Source organism: Tachypleus tridentatus, chromosome 12 (assembly GCF_004210375.1).
Source record: "Tachypleus tridentatus isolate NWPU-2018 chromosome 12, ASM421037v1, whole genome shotgun sequence".
NCBI lineage: Eukaryota > Metazoa > Arthropoda > Merostomata > Xiphosura > Limulidae > Tachypleus > Tachypleus tridentatus.
Window position 1 is genome coordinate 115,620,043 of NC_134836.1, and position 21,575 is coordinate 115,641,617.

Consider the following 21,575-nt stretch of genomic DNA (forward strand, 5'->3'; position numbering starts at 1 on the left):
GACTGTATAACAAGTAGTTGTGTCTTCTGATCCATAATTCAAGTTGTTTACAGCGAAACCACAAAAGGTTTCGTCGTAGAATTTCTTCTTTTTAATATCTCTTACCTCAGAACTCAATCATTCAATGAAGAAACAAATAATTACCTAAAACGGGATAATAATAGAACAGTTATTCTGGGAACGTGTAGGTAGACATTGAAAAGTTCACAAGGTCATGTCTGGTTTGTTGCTGTCCCTTTAGTACTATAAGTGGAAGAAAATTCTGTACAAAATGTCACTATAACTGAAACCTGGTTAAAGGATATTTTATTGACAAAATTCAGACTAACTTTTCATTTCCAAACAAACCGAATAAATGCTGCCTTAGGTTTCTTATTATATGTCCTCGTGTTTCCTCGCATACTACACTTGAATTACCAACAGATGATATGCCTGCAGCTAGTTTGGAACGTAGGAACGGACCTTTAAACACTGCCCTCACATCTTCCATTATTCTATAGAATTCTGACTGAAGGATCGAGCAGGTGCGTAGACCTATAGTTCATGGGTGTTGGAAACAAACTTATCGTTATAAAATGTGACATATGAGCATATCGTGCATAGTATAGATCCTGGAATTGTTCGTATAGTTTGTCTTTATGCAAGATAGGAATCAAACCATTGATCGAGAAAACTTGTTGAGGCCTCTCAGCTCTAGTATTCGCTTTGTGTCTGTCTCTTTCTCGTATCATGTAACATTTACTTAGCTTGTGAAAATGCTGTAGCGTCCTTTCACTGGCCGATTGGATAATGTCTGTTAAGTTACAGTCGACCAACGTTGTTAAATAATGAATGGTCACAGAATGAAACAAACGCAACACAAAGAATCCGAGATTTTCTGTATCATTATGAAGGCTTAGTTTCATGTTATATAGTTTGGCAGAGTGTTATCTCGCAAGATGAAATCTAATTATCTATAGTGGAAGTGTTTACCTGTCTATACAAGTATGCACGCTATTCTTCTGTTGTTGTGTCGTAAATAATGTTTTCACTGTTTACCAAACATGTCGAATCTGTTTAATTTTCACAACTGTGGGGAAAAAAATATTCCTTATTCAAAATATTACCGTTGGTACACATCTATATAGAAAAAAAATTATGCTTGATTGTCACTAGTTATCTTAGGCGTAGTGATACAGCCGAACAACCAAAACGATTAGTGAAACAGGTAACGGGTGTTAAAAAAATAATTTTCCAACCAAATATATGACGTTTAGATATGAATACTATTGTATAAAGGTACCTACAGATGGCGCTACTAAAAATAAGAAAGAATGAGTTGTCCATTTTACTGTGAATTACAAATTCATTACGAGAATATAAATCATAAAGCCATCAGTTAACTATTGACTGGAATGAAGGCGCAATAACCTCATTATTAAACAATAAAACCTTTCTTCATCGAAAACTAGTTTGTAAAGGATTTTCCTCTTTTATCGACAGACACTTTTCTCATCGTATCGCCATGTGATTAGGGCGCTCGACTTGTAATCCGAGGGTCGCGGGTTCGAATCCCCATCATACTAAACATGCTCGTCCTTTTAGCCGTGATAGCGTTATAATGTCACGACCAATCCCACTATTCGTTGGCAAAAAAAATAGCCAAATAGTTGGTGGTGAGTGTTGATGACTGGCTGGCTGCCTTCCCTCGTGCAGCGTTGCGCAAAATTCAAGAAACAAACAAATAACAAGTCGTTGTGGAATTCAAAAAACGTCACATTTCATTGTCGCTACTTTATACAAAATTTTAGGTTATTAATTTTTCTAAAAACATTTTTAAAAACCATCGATGTAAACATCAAATATCATTAAAAATAAGAATTAATACTTAGTAAAATCTAAAATATGTTACAACCGTAAAAAATCTTGAAAACTAGGGTTAGACTCTTTCAGAAAAGTTAGCAAACTGTTTAGGGTTAACAAACATAGAGAAAAAAAATTCAAATACTTCGAGACAAGTAACAACACAAATAATAACATGAAAAGTGGGTTTTTCCCCCAAATACTAAGTGGACGGCAATATTATTACGTAAAGTGGGCAGACAGTGTCCACCCAAAGGTTTTTAGTGTTCAAGGCTTAGCAAATACAACTCAAAGAACGTTTCCTCTGTAATGATTTGAGCATTAATTAAACTTCCAAGTTTATAACGCTAAAATTCAGGGGTCGGATTTCTCTCTGTTTCATGCACCGCGTTCAAATAGAAAAAAAAAACACAAAAACATGTCGTTTTGATTTGAGAAATATATATTAAACTTTGGTGAACTGATTTTTAAAGAGAATAAAACGGGAATTTTCTCCTTTTTGTATGAGACTTAAAAAACGACATTATGGAACCAATCGTAACATGCGTATCTCTGCGAGATCGTTTGGCGTCTTAGGCATGGATAACGTCATAAAACAAATGTTGAATAATACGAATTTTTCACATTGAATGTGTTACTTTGTCACTAGATACTTTATATTGACTTAATGTTTTCCAGTTGTTTCAGATACATAGTTATATATGTAATACTTAAAGTATTTGTTTAGTTTCGCAAGGAAAATAAAAAATATATTCAAACAACTTTTCATTTTTCCAAATTTTAATTGGTATTTATGAAATAAACATTAACCTGTTCAGTGTCGTAGACGAGATAACTCGTCCACGCCGATCGGTAACACAGTGCCACGGACGAGTTATTTCGTTATCAATAATACCTAACTTCAACGCTAGATGTTAGTACCATACATGCATTTGACCTACTTACAAATTGTTTCACTTTCGATCCAAAATGGCATCACGAAAAAAGTTACAAAATGAAGAAGCATTAGAGTTGTATTGTAGCAGCTGAAATACTTGGCAGTCAACAGGTTAAAAACTACATTCACAAAATTATATATTCTTTCTATATTGAGTGATTTATTCCATTTTTAAAAGTTAAATACGGCTTTGTTTTCTATCAGATACAATAACCAAATAAAGACAACTTTTCGTCTGTCAGGTAAAGTGATACATATAAAGACTATATTTCAACTATTACGACAAGAAAAACTGGTATAGTCATATGATAAATTTTCCATAAATCACACGGAGTTGATATCCTCAAAGACAAGGGAATTATGTCAACCTGTGTCAGAATAATCTGGTGTGTTTATCTTATGTGCTCTATTAGTTCTCTAGAAAATACCCATATTTTCCTATTGTTATAACCTTAGCCTATTTATCGCTCTATAATACGTAATTAACCTAGCATGATAAGTACCTCGTATGTGACACCTTAAATTTATAATAAATAATAAAAGTGTTTGTTGAATTTATGGTTAGAGTTCAAAGGAAACATAAAAACATATACGTTATGTGTGATAGGCTATTATGAACAATCTTCAAGTTACAATTATATACAGTTAAAACCAACATGTTGAAAAGTTTATAAACCAGATTAAAATATACTTCATGGCACCTTATGACTGATAACAAAAAATAAAAGTCTTACCTTATTATTTTATAATGTACTTTACTCTTGTGACAATCCAATGAATTATTAACCTATAGAGATAACAAGTAATAAGAACCAATAGTGAAGTACAAACATGCAGAATAACAAAACTGTTCCTTATACTGCGATTACTGCTTCTGGCAGTTAATTCGTTCGTGCTCACGACAGCTGTTGAAACCAATGATCTGCATGGCAGACACGGTTCGGTCTATGCTCGGCATGGTTCGTTTGCTTCAAAGCCTCGAGAAGATTTGGTCCTGCTGCGTAGGCGTTTGGCGGTTGTTACCTCATTGCATTCGTGCTCTTCTGTTCGTGCAACAAAAAACAAACAAACAAGCTCCTACATATTCTGTTATTTTGAATGTTTTTTGTTTAACTTTAAAGTTGTATCTGATAACTGACTGTCCATAAACCCAACCTTAAATGTCAGGATATTAGACAATTACATTTCTGTTTCGGTCGAACTTTCTGGCGGGAAAATGAGTCTTCTCGGATCTAAAAGACATGCGTCATTATCACCAACGTCGTGAGGTTTCCTGATCATAGTCTGTGTTTGGTTTGAAGAACGATAACTACAGGTGTTAAAAATGTCCGCAGCCCGAGAGTAATTGCAAAAGTAACAAGTGTTCACACATCACATATTTCACAAAGTATTATACTTACAAAACATTTTAAAAACTGAAGTTCGAAAATATGTTACACAGGAAATTATTATCGACTCAGACTAGTTAAATTAGAGCGCCAATGACGACCTGCCGTCAGATGATTCAGTAATAGGTAACTTGTAAGTGATACAACCCTAATCTTTAAAAGATAGCTTGTAAATTATATAGGTTTAGTCTTCAACATATAACTTGTAAGTGTTACGATTAATGATTCGTTTTGTATTGGTGTAGAAATAACAATTAATTCTACCTAGTACAGTAAACTCAAACGTATTCTACATACTACAGTGAACACTAACATATTCTACATACTACAGTAAACACTAACGTATTCTACATACTACATTGAACACTAACGTATTCTACATACTACATTGAACACTAACGTATTCTACATACTACAGTAAACACCAACGTATTCTACATACTACAGTAAACACTAACGTATTCTACATACTACATTAAACACTAACATATTCTACATACTACATTAAACACTAACCTATTCTACATACTACAGTAAACACTAACATATTCTACATACTGCAGTAAACACTAACATATTCTACATACTACATTAAACACTAACCTATTCTACATACTACAGTAAACTCAAACGTATTCTACATACTACAGTAAACACTAACGTATTCTACATACTGCAGTAAACACTAACATATTCTACATACTACAGTAAACTCAAACGTATTCTACATACTACAGTAAACACTAACGTATTCTACATACTACAGTAAACTCAAACGTATTCTACATACTACAGTAAACACTAACGTATTCTACATACTACAGTAAACACTAACGTATTCTACATACTACAGTAAACACTAACGTATTCTACATACTACAGTAAACTCAAACGTATTCTACATACTACAGTAAACTCAAACGTATTCTACATACTACAGTAAACACTAACGTATTCTACATACTACAGTAAACTCAAACGTATTCTACATACTACAGTAAACACTAACGTATTCTACATACTACAGTAAACACTAACGTATTCTACACACTACATTAAACACTAACGTATTCTACATACTACAGTGAACACTAACGTATTCTACATACTAAACACTAACGTATTCCACATACTACAGTGAACACCAACGTATTCCACATACTACAGTGAACACCAACGTATTCTACATACTACAGTAAACACTAACGTATTCTACATACTACAGTAAACACTAACGTATTCTACATACTACATTAAACACTAACATATTCTACATACTACATTAAACACTAACCTATTCTACATACTACAGTAAACACTAACATATTCTACATACTACATTAAACACTAACATATTCTACATACTACATTAAACACTAACCTATTCTACATACTACAGTAAACACTAACATATTCTACATACTGCAGTAAACACTAACATATTCTACATACTACATTAAACACTAACGTATTCTACATACTACATTAAACACTAACGTATTCTACATACTACATTAAACACTAACGTATTCTACATACTACAGTAAACACTAACATATTCTACATACTACATTAAACACTAACATATTCTACATACTACATTAAACACTAACGTATTCTACATACTACATTAAACACTAACGTATTCTACATACTACAGTAAACACTAACATATTCTACATACTACATTAAACACTAACGTATTCTACATACTACATTAAACACTAACGTATTCTACATACTACATTAAACACTAACGTATTCTACATACTACATTAAACACTAACATATTCTACATACTACAGTAAACACTAACGTATTCTACATACTACATTAAACACTAACGTATTCTACATACTACAGTAAACTCAAACGTATTCTACATACTACAGTAAACTCAAACGTATTCTACATACTACAGTAAACACTAACGTATTCTACATACTACAGTAAACTCAAACGTATTCTACATACTACAGTAAACACTAACATATTCTACATACTACAGTAAACACTAACATATTCTACATACTACATTAAACACTAACATATTCTACATACTACAGTGAACACCAACGTATTCTACATACTACATTAAACACTAACGTATTCTACATACTACAGTAAACTCAAACGTATTCTACATACTACAGTAAACTCAAACGTATTCTACATACTACAGTAAACTCAAACGTATTCTACATACTACAGTAAACACTAACGTATTCTACATACTACAGTAAACTCAAACGTATTCTACATACTACAGTAAACACTAACATATTCTACATACTACATTAAACACTAACATATTCTACATACTACAGTGAACACCAACGTATTCTACATACTACATTAAACACTAACATATTCTACATACTACATTAAACACTAACGTATTCTACATACTACATTAAACACTAACGTATTCTACATACTACAGTAAATACTAACATATTCTACATACTACAGTAAACACTAACATATTCTACATACTACATTAAACACTAACATATTCTACATACTACAGTGAACACCAACGTATTCTACATACTACAGTGAACACCAACGTATTCTACATACTACATTAAACACCAACATATTCTACATACTACAGTAAACACTAACGTATTCTACATACTACATTAAACACTAACGTATTCTACATACTACATTAAACACTAAAATATTCTACATACTACAGTAAACACTAACGTATTCTACATACTACATTAAACACTAACATATTCTACATACTACATTAAACACTAACGTATTCTACATACTACAATGAACCCTAATATATTCTACATACTACATTAAACATTAATATATTCTGCATACTACAGTAAAATCTAATATATTCTAATACTAAAAAACTAATATATTCTACATACTAGAGTAAACACTAACATATTCTACATAATAAAAAACTAATATATTCTATATACGAGAGTAAACACTAACATAGTCTACATAATAAAAAACTAATATATTCTATATACTAAAGTAAACACTAATATATTCTACATAATAAAAAACACTAATATATTCTATATACCTGAGTAAACACTAACATGTTCTACATAATAAAAAACACTAATATATTCTATATACTAGAGTAAACACTAACATGTTCTACATAATAAAAAACACTAACATATTCTATATACTAAAGTAAACACTAACATGTTCTACATAATAAAAAACTAATATATTCTATATACTAGAGTAAACACTAACATATTCTACATAATAAAAAACACTAATATATTCTATATACCTGAGTAAACACTGACATGTTCTACATAATAAAAAACACTAATATATTCTATATACTAGAGTAAACACTAACATGTTCTACATAATAAAAAAAACTAATATATTCTATATACTAGAGTAAACACTAACATATTCTACATAATAAAAAACACTAATATATTCTATATACTAGAGTAAACACTGACATGTTCTACATAATAAAAAACACTAATATATTCTATATACTAGAGTAAATACTGACATGTTCTACATAATAAAAAAAACTAATATATTCTATATACTAGAGTAAACACTAACATATTCTACATAATAAAAAACACTAATATATTCTATATACTAGAGTAAACACTGACATGTTCTACATAATAAAAAACACTAATATATTCTATATACTAGAGTAAACACTAACATGTTCTACATAATAAAAAAATCTAATATATTCTATATACTAGAGTAAACACTAACATATTCTGCATAATAAAAACACTAATATATTCTATATACTAGAGTAAACACTAACATGTTCTACATAATAAAAAACACTAATACATTATACATCGTACAGTAAACACTAACATAGTCTACTTGCTAAACTAGTAGAGTATATGTATATATACACCCTTGTGCAAATTAATTGAAACAAAACGGAAAATTACGATTTTTTTTCAGTTTTTTGCGTTTTATTTCAGAGAATCCAAAAATTATTCACAAATTAATACATGATATAACCGCCTTTATTTTTCAGAAGATCATTAATCCGCTTTGGCATCGAGTCCACAAGTTGACTGCAATCTTTACTAATTTTTGGATCGCGGTACCACACCTCAATTATGGCCTCAATTAGCTTATCTTTCGTAGTACAGTCTTTTCCCCGAAGTCTTTCTTTACAAAACGCCCAAAGATTTTCAATAGGATTTAAGTCCGGAGAGTTTCCAGGCCAGTCCAGCACCTTTATTTGCGTTGCAGTCATAAAATTCTTCACGAGTTTCGATGTGTGGCACGGAGCCAGATCTTGCTGAAAAATGCCAAATCCATCTGGAAATCTCTTTTTCAATTGTGAAACGACTCTTCTCTGCAAAACTTCGATGTACTGTGGTCCTCGCATCATACCTTCAACGATATGTAAGCCTCTGACGCCATAGTAGCTGATAAAGCCCCAAAACATCTTCTTCAAGGGATGTTTTACGAACTGATTGATGTGAAATTCTCAAAGTTTCTCACCTGGAGATCTGCGAACATGCAGACTTCTTTGAACCTGTACGAAGAAATGAGTCTCATCACTGAATAACACCTTCTTCCATTGTTCTTGCGTCCAGTTCTTGTATTTCAGACCCCATTGATACCGTTTTTTCTTCATTGAGTTGGTAAGAAGTTGTTTTTTGACTGGCCTCCTTGCCCTTCTAACGCAATTTCGAATGACGTAATACCCCTCAAAATTTCGTCATATATCCCAAAAATAGATCGACCGTACTGCAAAACACAACTAATGACGCCGTCTGTGTGAAAAAAATGACTATTAAAGGAAATCATCGGGTCCAGCGAACCTACACTGGCCGCCATGATGAAAATATTGTAAAAAGACCATTTGTATAAATTAAATTGCACAAGGGTATATATATGTACATACATACATATATACACACATATATTGCGTTACTAATGGCCTCTAGATTTAGAGAAACTTGCCGTCGGTAATAGATATGGCGAAACAATGCAGTTGGAGAATTATTATTATAGACTCTCCTAATTTTAAAAATATGTATAAAGGGCAAGATAATATGTAACATTAAATTATAATAGGTCTAATTCCAATATATTATGTCAAATATAAATAATTATGATTATAACAAATGAGAATTTATGCAAAACAAAAACAAATATTAAAGATGTAATAACTGAGATAAACTGTTTCTTTGTCCGTTTTATCACTAAAACCATCTTTGTTTCTCAGTTATTGTTGTTTGTTTTCAGTATGGAAATGTTTGTATTTATATTGAGTTTCAGCTGAAAAAAATCCTATAGCGGTAGTTTTCAATATACTCGATTTCTGCTCTTTTGAACGCGACCAAACAGCGAGTTAGAGCACCTAATTAAACACCTACTACCAATCAATGAACCTATTGGATAAAGGAAGACACCTTTGATTGGTTGTATGCTGTGGGACGTGTGTGTGACGACACAGGCCAAGCTCCAGTAAACTTACCTTTAAAAAAATATAATAAACATAGATTTGACCTTTTAGAACTTGTAGAGTATCGATGTAGTATACATCTTTAGGAGTAAGAAAAGTAGCCAAAGAATACCATAATATAGAAGCGCCACCACGCGGATTTGCATTTACACAGTTAATACGCTATTCGTACTTCAGAGATGAAACAGAACTAAAAAACGTGTCAGTGAATGAAGAAAGTTGCTGACAAGTTTCTAGAACATGTGGGTAAGATGGAATGTTTTGTAATGGTAAAATGATAACAGAGACAAGCTGATTGAAAGTGTTTATTGTGTTAGTAATAATGATAACAGAGACAAGCTGATGGAAAGTGTTTATTGTATTAGTAATAATGATAACAGAGACAAGCTGATGGAAAGTGTTTATTGTATTAGTAATAATGATAACAGAGAGAAGCTGATGGAAAGTGTTTATTGTATTAGTAATAATGATAACAGAGAGAAGCTCATGGAAAGTGTTTATTGTATTAGTAATAATGCTAACAGAGAGAAGCTGATGGAAAGTGTTTATTGTATTAGTAATAATGCTAACAGAGAGAAGCTGATGGAAAGTGTTTATTGTATTAGTAATAATGATAACAGAGACAAGCTGATGGAAAGTGTTTATTGTATTAGTAATAATGATAACAGAGAGAAGCTGATGGAAAGTGTTTATTGTATTAGTAATAATGATAACTGAGAGAAGCTGATGGAAAGTGTTTATTGTATTAGTAATAATGATAACAGAGAGAAGCTGATGGAAAGTGTTTATTGTATTAGTAATAATGATAACAGAGAGAAGCTGATGGAAAGTGTTTATTGTATTAGTAATAATGATAACAGAGAGAAGCTGATGGAAAGTGTTTATTGTATTAGTAATAATGATAACAGAGACAAGCTGATGGAAAGTGTTTATTGTATTAGTAATAATGATAACAGAGAGAAGCTGATGGAAAGTGTTTATTGTATTAGTAATAATGATAACAGAGACAAGCTGATGGAAAGTGTTTATTGTATTAGTAATAATGATAACAGAGACAAGCTGATGGAAAGTGTTTATTGTATTAGTAATAATGATAACAGAGAGAAGCTGATGGAAAGTGTTTATTGTATTAGTAATAATGATAACAGAGACAAGCTGATGGAAAGTGTTTATTGTATTAGTAATAATGATAACAGAGACAAGCTGATGGAAAGTGTTTATTGTATTAGTAATAATGATAACAGAGAGAAGCTGATGGAAAGTGTTTATTGTATTAGTAATAATGATAACAGAGACAAGCTGATGGAAAGTGTTTATTGTATTAGTAATAATGATAACAGAGAGAAGCTGATGGAAAGTGTTTATTGTATTAGTAATAATGATAACAGAGAAGCTGATGGAAAGTGTTTATTGTATTAGTAATAATGATAACAGAGAGAAGCTGATGGAAAGTGTTTATTGTATTAGTAATAATGATAACAGAGACAAGCTGATGGAAAGTGTTTATTGTATTAGTAATAATGATAACAGAGAGAAGCTGATGGAAAGTGTTTATTGTATTAGTAATAATGATAACAGAGAGAAGCTGATGGAAAGTGTTTATTGTATTAGTAATAATGATAACAGAGAGAAGCTGATGGAAAGTGTTTATTGTATTAGTAATAATGATAACAGAGAGAAGCTCATGGAAAGTGTTTATTGTATTAGTAATAATGATAACAGAGACAAGCTGATGGAAAGTGTTTATTGTATTAGTAATAATGCTAACAGAGAGAAGCTGATGGAAAGTGTTTATTGTATTAGTAATAATGATAACAGAGACAAGCTGATGGAAAGTGTTTATTGTATTAGTAATAATGATAACAGAGACAAGCTGATGGAAAGTGTTTATTGTATTAGTAATAATGATAACAGAGACAAGCTGATGGAAAGTGTTTATTGTATTAGTAATAATGATAACAAAGACAAGCTGATGGAAAGTGTTTATTGTATTAGTAATAATGATAACAAAGACAAGCTGATGGAAAGTGTTTATTGTATTAGTAATAATGATAACAAAGACAAGCTGATGGAAAGTGTTTATTGTATTAGTAATAATGATAACAGAGACAAGCTGATTGAAAGTGTTTATTGTATTAGTAATAATGATAACAGAGACAAGCTGATTGAAAGTGTTTATTGTATTAGTAATAATGATAACAGAGACAAGCTGATTGAAAGTGTTTATTGTATTAGTAATAATGATAACAGAGAGAAGCTGATGGAAAGTGTTTATTGTATTAGTAATAATGATAACAGAGACAAGCTGATTGAAAGTGTTTATTGAATTAGTAATAATGATAACAGAGACAAGCTGATGGAAAGTGTTTATTGTATCAGTAATAATGATAACAGAGAGAAGCTGATGGAAAGTGTTTATTGTATTAGTAATAATGATAACAGAGAGAAGCTGATGGAAAGTGTTTATTGTATTAGTAATAATGATAACAGAGAGAAGCTGATGGAAAGTGTTTATTGTATTAGTAATAATGATAACAGAGAGAAGCTGATGGAAAGTGTTTATTGTATTAGTAATAATGATAACAGAGAGAAGCTGATGGAAAGTGTTTATTGTATTAGTAATAATGATAACAGAGAGAAGCTGATGGAAAGTGTTTATTGTATTAGTAATAATGATAACAGAGACAAGCTGATGGAAAGTGTTTATTGTATTAGTAATAATGATAACAGAGACAAGCTGATGGAAAGTGTTTATTGTATTAGTAATAATGATAACAGAGAGAAGCTGATGGAAAGTGTTTATTGTATTAGTAATAATGATAACAGAGACAAGCTGATGGAAAGTGTTTATTGTATTAGTAATAATGATAACAGAGACAAGCTGATGGAAAGTGTTTATTGTATTAGTAATAATGATAACAGAGAGAAGCTGATGGAAAGTGTTTATTGTATTAGTAATAATGATAACAGAGACAAGCTGATGGAAAGTGTTTATTGTATTAGTAATAATGATAACAGAGACAAGCTGATGGAAAGTGTTTATTGTATTAGTAATAATGATAACAGAGACAAGCTGATGGAAAGTGTTTATTGTATTAGTAATAATGATAACAGAGAGAAGCTGATGGAAAGTGTTTATTGTATTAGTAATAATGATAACAGAGATAAGCTGATGGAAAGTGTTTATTGTATTAGTAATAATGATAACAGAGACATTAACTTGTTGGAGAATTCATCATTTTCAAAGAAAATTTTGCTTGCTTTTCCTATATCTGATCTTAGTGGGGGCCTCCTACAAGGGACCACTGGTCAAGAGGGAAGACAGAGGTTCAAGGGTTTTAACCTCCATGGACTGTTGTTGTTAGACAAATTGGTTGGATTTGATTATCGCTTTTATAACTGACTCAAACTTTGAAGCGTGATTTTTGTTTTGTGGCGCTGACAAGACACGAACCAGAGATACATTGAACTCAGCCATGCTAGTTGAAGACATCTCAACTTGATGTAAGACTCAGGCTAAGGAAATGACGGAAAGCTGTGTAATTATAGTTAATTATGTCATTAGTGAGTAGTAATAATCAAAATTGACCCTGGGATGTCTATGCTTCTATTTACTGCTGAAAATTTGACACCGGTTTTACTGCGGGTACTTCAAGAGAGGGTGTCATAGAAATGTCGCTTAGACCACTAATGTGTCTGTGTCGGCCCAATAAGTCATCGTATTGGCACTCGACATGGTGCTGTAGTATACTTGGCACATTATAACATATTCTACTTTGATTTCATTCATGGGTTCTGAGATGTCGATAACCATAAACGATATGCGTGACATAATGTGTCTTTCTTCTTTATTAGTTTTCCACTCTCTGATGGGAAACTTGAAAACGTTGTAACATTACTTTAGTCTTTTTAAGCTAATCCTTCTGGTAAGTTTTCGTTTATTGAATTTCGCGCACAGTTACTCGAGAAATATCTGCGCTAACCGCCACTAATGTAGAATTGACAGACTAGAGGGAAAACAGGTAGTCAACAACACCCGCCACTAATTCTTGGGCTACACTTTACTAACGAATATTGGGATTGACCGTTACCTTATTTCAGCCATGGGCTGAACATTTGGTTTACGTAATTTGAACCCGTAATCCTCAGATTGTGAGTCAAGTACCCTAATCACCAGACGCATGTCAGGCTCCTCTGTAAATATACAACAGATATTTGTTTGTTTTTTGAATTTATTATCTTATAAATAAATATAAGTTCTTCATTGTGTGATAAGAAAGTCAACAATGGTTTGTGATATTATCTTATAAATAAATATAAGTTCTTCATTGTGTGATAAGAAAGTCAACAATGGTTTGTGATATTATCTTATAAATAAATATAAGTTCTTCATTGTGTGATAAGAAAGTCAACAATGGTTTGTGATATTATCTTATAAATAAATATTTGTTGAACTGTTTATTATTGTTCTCCTTTCTTTTTTCCTTTGCAAGATACGAAAAATTTTCACTTTGAAGAGTGAGGAAATCTATATGGACATTTTCTTTACTGATTCCTACACTTCCCAGATGCAACTTTTCGAAATAAAATTAACTGATTAGAACATTAAATGACCTCACGAGGAAATTCAGTACATAATTAAGGCTTAATTTTTCGAAGTAATGAAAAGAACCAGGCCCGGTATGGCCAGGTGGTTAAGATATTCGATTCGTAATCCGAGGGTCGCGGGTTCGAATCCCCACTATGCCAAACATACTCGCCCTCTCAGCTGTGGGGCGTTATAAAGTTACGGTCAATCCCACTGTTTGTGGTAAAAGAGTAGCCCAGAAGTTGGCGGTGGGTGATGATGACTAGCTATCTTGCTTCTAGTCTTACATTACTAAATTAGGGACGGCAAGCACAGATAGCCCTCGAGTAGCTTTGTGTGAAATTCAAAAATAAACGAAACAACCAAGCACTTGTGTACTGATCCATTAAAACTATTTAGATAAACAAAAGACGACGGCGCCGAGAAGGGCAGGAGGTTAAATCGCTCGACTCGTAATCTGAGGGTCATGGGTTCAAATCCCCGTCACACCAAACACGCTCGTCCTTTGAGCCGTGTATGCGTTATAATGTTACGGTCTATCTCATTATTTGTTGGTAAAATAGTTGGCGGTGGGTAGTGACCCCCTTCCTAGCTGCCTTCCCTGGAGCCTCATGCTGTTAATTTAGGGACAGCTACACTAAAACAAGAGTCGTTGAGTTCAGTTGTTGTTTTTTTCAGCAACAAATAGAATAAAACAAAATAAAATGTAATCTGACGTCATCTTGGGTTTCTAGATGACATCATCTTACATGCAGAGTTTAAAATAAATTCGTGGCTTATGCGTGAAATGTTGTATACACATTATATGTACTGTCTTGTATCATCCTCTGAAGGAAGGGCCGGCATGGCCAGGTGGGTTAAAGCGTTTGACTCGCAATTTGAGAGTAACGCCCTCGAATCCCGGTCACACCAAAAATGCTCGTCCTTTCATCCGTAAGAACATTATAATGTAACGATCAATCCCACTATTCGTTGGTAAAAGAGTAGCCCAAGAGTTGGCGGTGGGTGGTGATGACTAGCCGCTTTTCCTCTTGTCTTACACTGCAAAATTAGGGACGGATAGCGCAGACAGCCCTCGTGTAGCTTTGCACGAAATTCAAAACAAATAAAAATCCTCAAAAGGCTGTTTTATTTGTTTGTTTCTTTGTTAATCGCAGAGCTAAGGAAGGACATATCTCCACTGGGGATCGAATTTCGATTCTTAGCGTTTTAAGCTCTCAAGCTGAGTCATTGGGAGCTGGGGTAGCCATCGGTCACACTCTATCCGAAGTTTCACTGATATTTAAATATGATGCCTGTGATTTATGGGTGATTTTATTTCTTGATGACGTCAAGAGAACGTCACTAACATTCAAGATATCACAGGATTAGAAGAACATCACGTGTCTTATCCGGAGGTTCACCTTCATTACAGAAACAAACCAAAACATCAAAGTGAGTCAGATTTTTTCGGAAACCGAAACATTAGGTTACCTCATTAAGGCTTACAAAACGAAATTAAACCGCAGTGTGACTGTATCGCCCCGGGCCCTAAATGTGTAATTCAGCAGAACACAGCGCCATCTCCAGAGTGATTGCAAGACTAGTGACGCCAAATAAATAACAAGTAATTTATTGCAGACTGCATACTTCGTACCAGTTGAAAGGCTTAGTAAATGGAGGCATTTCTTTTGTCGTGCACTCAATTCTTGGGATAAAGAAGCAGATTTTAGATGGGGAAAGGAAACCTAACTTCTTACCACAACGTTGCCATAGCAACACTTTACTCTTACATCTCTCAGACAGCGAACAACGGAGAAGTATTGTCTCACTGTTTTACGTCTGGTGTGTGCGGTATGGGTTAGCCAACGGAAATCTGTTCGGTTAACAAATAGCTTATTTTTCTTTCTATTCTAAGCCTAGCTGAAAGTGGATATTTTCAAGCGATCAGCAAGAGAAGTTCTTATTCATTTCTCCCACATAGGAGGACACTAGTAAACCATCGTTTGGAATTCCCTTAACACAATTATCAAAACTCGCTCCTGAAACTATCGGTTTTACCAAATTACATGTTTAGTGTTGTGAATATATATATTCTAGACCAAGAGATGTCAGCACTGGTAAAACATTTCCAATCAGCTTTTTAAAGGCTGTTATATTTATTTAATTAAATTATTTTGCTTCCAGTCTTACCTCCCACCCCTCCACTCCCTCCTGAGACAACTATAAGTCTATGGCCTTACAACACTAGTATCTTAGGCCCGATTCCACGCAGTGGACACTGGAGACAGCCCGAGGTATGTTTTTGCTCTCAAACAAGGAACCTTTAATGTTTTGTTTTTATCAAGGCGAGCAACAAAATACGCACTTGGCAGTTAGAGGAACATCCCTACTTGAAATGGAATCTTCTCTACTGAAAGGTCAAATGGGCAAAACAAAGGTAAAGATTTGTTCCAAAGATAAAATATGTTTACTAATTCTTACAGAATTGGCATCGTTTGGCTAATAATCGTCAACATTATTTGTGTGTCCGTTCATGAAGCCACACAATGAACTATTTGCGTTGCGCCCAACGCAAAGAATCGAACCTCGATTTTTAGCATTGTAAATGCTCAAATTCAGTGCTCATCCAAGCCCCCCCCCCGCTAGTACATCGGTATGTTTACGGCTTTGTAACACTAAAATCAGGGGTTCGATTCCCCTCAGTGGGCTCAGCAGCTAAGCCGATGTGGCTTTATTATAAGAAAACACACACACAGTTCTGACCAAACTGGAAGTGTTTGTTATTTAGCGCAAATAAATTAATTGTTGTGTTCCTACTCATCAAAACAGAACGTATAAAATCAGCCCTTTTTTATATTAAATACACAGAAACTTTGCCAATATTTAGCTATTTTAAATGCAATAATTGCTTTATTTTGGTGAATCATGAGTAAAAAAAACCAAAACCTCATTCGTACATAAGGATGTCGGTCCTAAGAAAAGTGTTAAAACAAATAAAAACAGATGAGAGCCATATTGAACCTTCATCGATCTATGAGAGCCATATGGAATCTTCATTGATCTATTTAGGGTTAAGAATGCGAGGGCTTTAATTACGTAAAATCCAATATTACTTAAAAAAACAACAATATAATTCAACTATTATGGTGTTATTTAATGAATACGACATCCAACAATCCCTTAACTATAATCTACGTTATCACTAACATTGCTGCTAGAGGGAAGATATCTATATTTTTCTGTTTCTTTACAAAAAGGCCCCACCATGGCCAGGTGGTTAGGGCGTCGATTTGCAATCTGAGAGTCACGGATTCGGATCCCCGTCACACGAAACATGTTAGCTTTTTCATCTGAGGGAACATTATAGTATGACCTGCAATCCCACTATTTGTTAGTAAAAGAGTAGTCCAAGAGTTGGCGGTGAGGGGCAATGACTAGCTGCCTTCCCTCTAGTCTTACACTGCTAAATTAGGGATAGCTAGCGTAGATAACCCTCGTGTATATTTGCGCGAAATTCAAAACAAAAAATTCTTTCACGCCCTCATAAGTGAAGTATCATAAATGCCGAATGTCATAACGACATACAGAGTTCAATATATATATACTCTTCAGTAACCAGCTTTCTCAACACAAGAAATTAATTGTCAAAACACAGCTCCGTTACCGCTGACGTACGTGTTTTGTTCCAGTAACGAGAGTGGAGTGATTAGAAGCTACGTGTTACCCCTAGCTGTGGAACTCCTCGTTATAACCCACGTGACACTTGTTTTCCTAGATGTTAAGTGACGATAGAATGGTGATTTCAATAGAGACAGGTCAAGCAGAGAGGATACTGGGGAACTAAAAATAATAGGAGAGAAAAAGCGAAACAAAAAAACTTTAAAAGATAAAGAAAATATGAACCGAAAAAAACAGTAATGGAAGATGTTGTGTATATCAAAGGTCACACTGGGCTATCTGCTGTGTCCACCCAGGATTCTGACGTCATAAGACAGGAAATTTACCGATGACAAGAGCGAGAAAAGAGAAATAAAACACTAAAATATAAAACAAATGAAAAACTTGACTAGCGATGGCCAATCATCCTGGAGGCCTGGCATGGCCGAGCGCGTAAGGCGTGCGCTCGTAATCCGAGGGTCGCGAGTTTGCGCCCGCGTCGAGCTAAACATGCTCGCCCTCCCAGCCGTGGGGGCGTTATAATGTGACGGCCAATCCCACTATTCGTTGGTACAAGAGTAGCCCAAGAGTTGGCGGTGGGTGGTGATGACTAGCTGCCTTCCCTCTAGTCTTACACTGCTAAATTAGGGACGGCTAGCACAGATAGCCCTCGAGTAGCTTTGTGCGAAATTCCAAAACAAACAAAATCAATCATCCTGGACATAAGAATTTTGATTGTTTGTTAATAATAAATGTCCTGTGTGTATTCTTCTTTACAAGAACAAAATTCATATTTTTTGAAACTATGATTTTTGACCTTCTCGCCCCAAACATCAGTACACTTGGTGAAAAGATATATTGCTTTGTTTGTCGTGTTAAGGTGTGTTTACAATTGTTTTAAGGGTAACTGATTATTGATGTATCAGCTTTGTTCATGTTAACTGTGAGAATAGTAGAGCTATTGGACACAAGTGTAAATTTGACAGAGTAGGAGTCATCAAGAGATGAGACAGTTTTGTTCTTCTGCTAGGGTGGTTGGTCTTTGGAATAGGTTACCTTCGGATAGTAAAATTAAGTGAGTTTAAGAGAAAGCTAGATAAATGATAAGGGCTGGCTTTGCATTTTTTATTTAATTTTTGTAATTAATTTCTTTCATAGTTTCAGTTTACTTTTGCGGATGAGGCAGCTTAGATGGACCAATAGGTCCCTTGTTGTCCCTAAACATTATGTTATGTGTTATATTCGTTGTTGGTAAAAACGTAAGTTTGTTTGTTGTTAAGTAGATGTGTTTGTATGGTGGTAAGACGGTATGTTTGCTGTTTGAAAGGGGTATTTTTGTTTGTTAGTAACGAGGCATATTTGCTCGTCAGTAAGGGATATGTTTGTTAGTTATTAAGGAGGTACGATTCTTTGTTTGTTGAAATTTTGCACAAAGCTAATCGAGTTGTGTGTACCAGCCGTCCTTAATTTTCAAGTGTCAGGCAAGAGGGGAAGCAGTTATTCAAATCCCTTCCCGCCAGCTCTTGGGCTACTGTGGGAATAGTGGGAATGACCGAGACATTACAACGCTCCAGGAATAAAAGGGAGGACATGCCCAACGATGAGTCTCGATTCGAGCGCCCCAAACATTGGGCCAAGTCTAGTTCTGGTAAAAAGGTCAGTCGGTCTATATAACATTATTATACACTGATAAGGTCAGTCGGTCTATATAACATTATTATACACTGATAAGGTCAGTCGGTCTATATAACATTATTATACACTGATAAGGTCAGTCGGTCTATATAACATTATTATACACTGATAAGGTCAGTCGGTCTATATAACATTATTATACACTGATAAGGTCAGTCGGTCTATATAACATTATTATACACTGATAAGGTCAGTCGGTCTATATAACATTATTATACACTGATAAGGTCAGTCGGTCTATATAACATTATTATATACTGATAAGGTCAGTCGGTCTATATAACATTATTATATACTGATAAGGTCAGTCGGTCTATATAACATTATTATATACTGATAAGGTCAGTCGGTCTATATAACATTATTATATACTGATAAGGTCAGTCGGTCTATATAACATTATTATACACTGATAAGGTCAGTCGGTCTATATAACATTATTATACACCGATAAGGTCAGTCGGTCTATATAACATTATTATATACTGATAAGGTCAGTCGGTCTATATAACATTATTATACACTGATATATCATAAGGGAGTTCCGTGTCTGACAGTGAAGTTAAAGGAATCACTTCTCACTCGTTCACTTCGTGAGAGGCGACAGCTGCAAACATTGTTCTCTAGAAATTTGATATTTTGGTTTGCTAATAACCCATTCAGGGAAAGGCTAAGAATTTAAAGCTGCAGTAATGTAAACAGAAAAACTGGAAGTTAAAAAAAAATGTGAAATTAATAACACCGAAGATATTCATTCCACAATTTAACAGCTTTAACTCCCATGATACATCACTGTAGGTTTTAGTTTCGTTATTTATTGTTAAGAAGGAATGACCCTTGAATACCTGAATTCTGAACAGTCTCTTAAAATATGTCGAAAATTTAATTTAAGGGACAATCTCTATTTGGCTTATATTTTCTAAGTGAAATAAGCAGAGAATGAGTCACCAATGAACATTTATCTCATTATTTCCCATTAGTAAACATTACTAAGTGTAGAAGTGAGGCCAGCCAACATTTACCTCATTATTTCCCATTAGTAAACATTACTAAGTGTAGAAGTGATGCCAGCCAATATTTACCTCATTATTTCCCATTAGTAAACATTGCTAAGTGTAGAAGTGCGGCCAGCCAACATTTACCTCATTATTTCCCATTAGTAAACATTGCTAAGTGTAGAAGTGAGGCCAGCCAACATTTACCTCATTATTTCCCATTAGTAAACATTACTAAGTGTAGAAGTGAGGCCAGCCAACAGTTACCTCATTATTTCCCATTAGTAAACATTACTAAGTGTAGAAGTGATGCCAGCCAACATTTACCTCATTATTTCCCATTAGTAAACATTGCTAAGTGTAGAAGTGCGGCCAGCCAACATTTACCTCATTATTTCCCATTAGTAAATATTACTAAGTGTAGAAGTGATGCCAGCCAACATTTACCTCATTATTTCCCATTAGTAAACATTGCTAAGTGTAGAAGTGCGGCCAGCCAACATTTACCTCATTATTTCCCATTAGTAAACATAGCTAAGTGTAGAAGTGTGGCCAGTCAACATTTACCTCATTATTTCCCATTAGTAAACATTACTAAGTGTAGAAGTGCGGCCAGCCAACATTTACCTCATTATTTCCCATTAGTAAACATTGTTAAGTGTAGAAGTGCGGCCAGCCAACATTTACCTCATTATTTCCCATTAGTAAACATAGCTAAGTGTAGAAGTGTGGCCAGTCAACATTTACCTCATTATTTCCCATTAGTAAACATTACTAAGTGTAGAAGTGCGGCCAGCCAACATTTACCTCATTATTTCCCATTAGTAAATATTACTAAGTGTAGAAGTGTGGCCAACCAACATTTACCTCATTATTTCCCATTAGTAAATATTACTAAGTGTAGAAGTGTGGCCAACCAACATTTACCTGATTATTTCCCATTAGTAAACATAGCTAAGTGTAGAAGTGTGGCCAGTCAACATTTATCTCATTATTTCCCATTAGTAAACATAGCTAA

General features: G+C 33.9%; 1 protein-coding gene and 1 long non-coding RNA gene across 10 annotated transcripts in view; one reads left to right on the forward strand and one right to left on the reverse strand.

The window, feature by feature from the left end:
* The window catches only part of LOC143234456 (zinc finger MIZ domain-containing protein 1-like), a 55,577-nt gene that overhangs the window by 18,171 nt on the left and 15,831 nt on the right, over nucleotides 1-21,575 (reverse strand). The window lies entirely within an intron of this gene.
* Nucleotides 9,412-21,575, forward strand: part of LOC143234457 (uncharacterized) — a 44,887-nt gene continuing 32,723 nt past the window's right edge. For 7 of the 8 annotated variants that reach the window (XR_013018673.1, XR_013018676.1, XR_013018678.1 and 4 more), the window contains exons 1-2: nucleotides 9,412-9,886; nucleotides 16,395-16,504. This is a non-coding gene — a long non-coding RNA (uncharacterized LOC143234457). The other variant, XR_013018679.1, reaches the window with a different exon arrangement.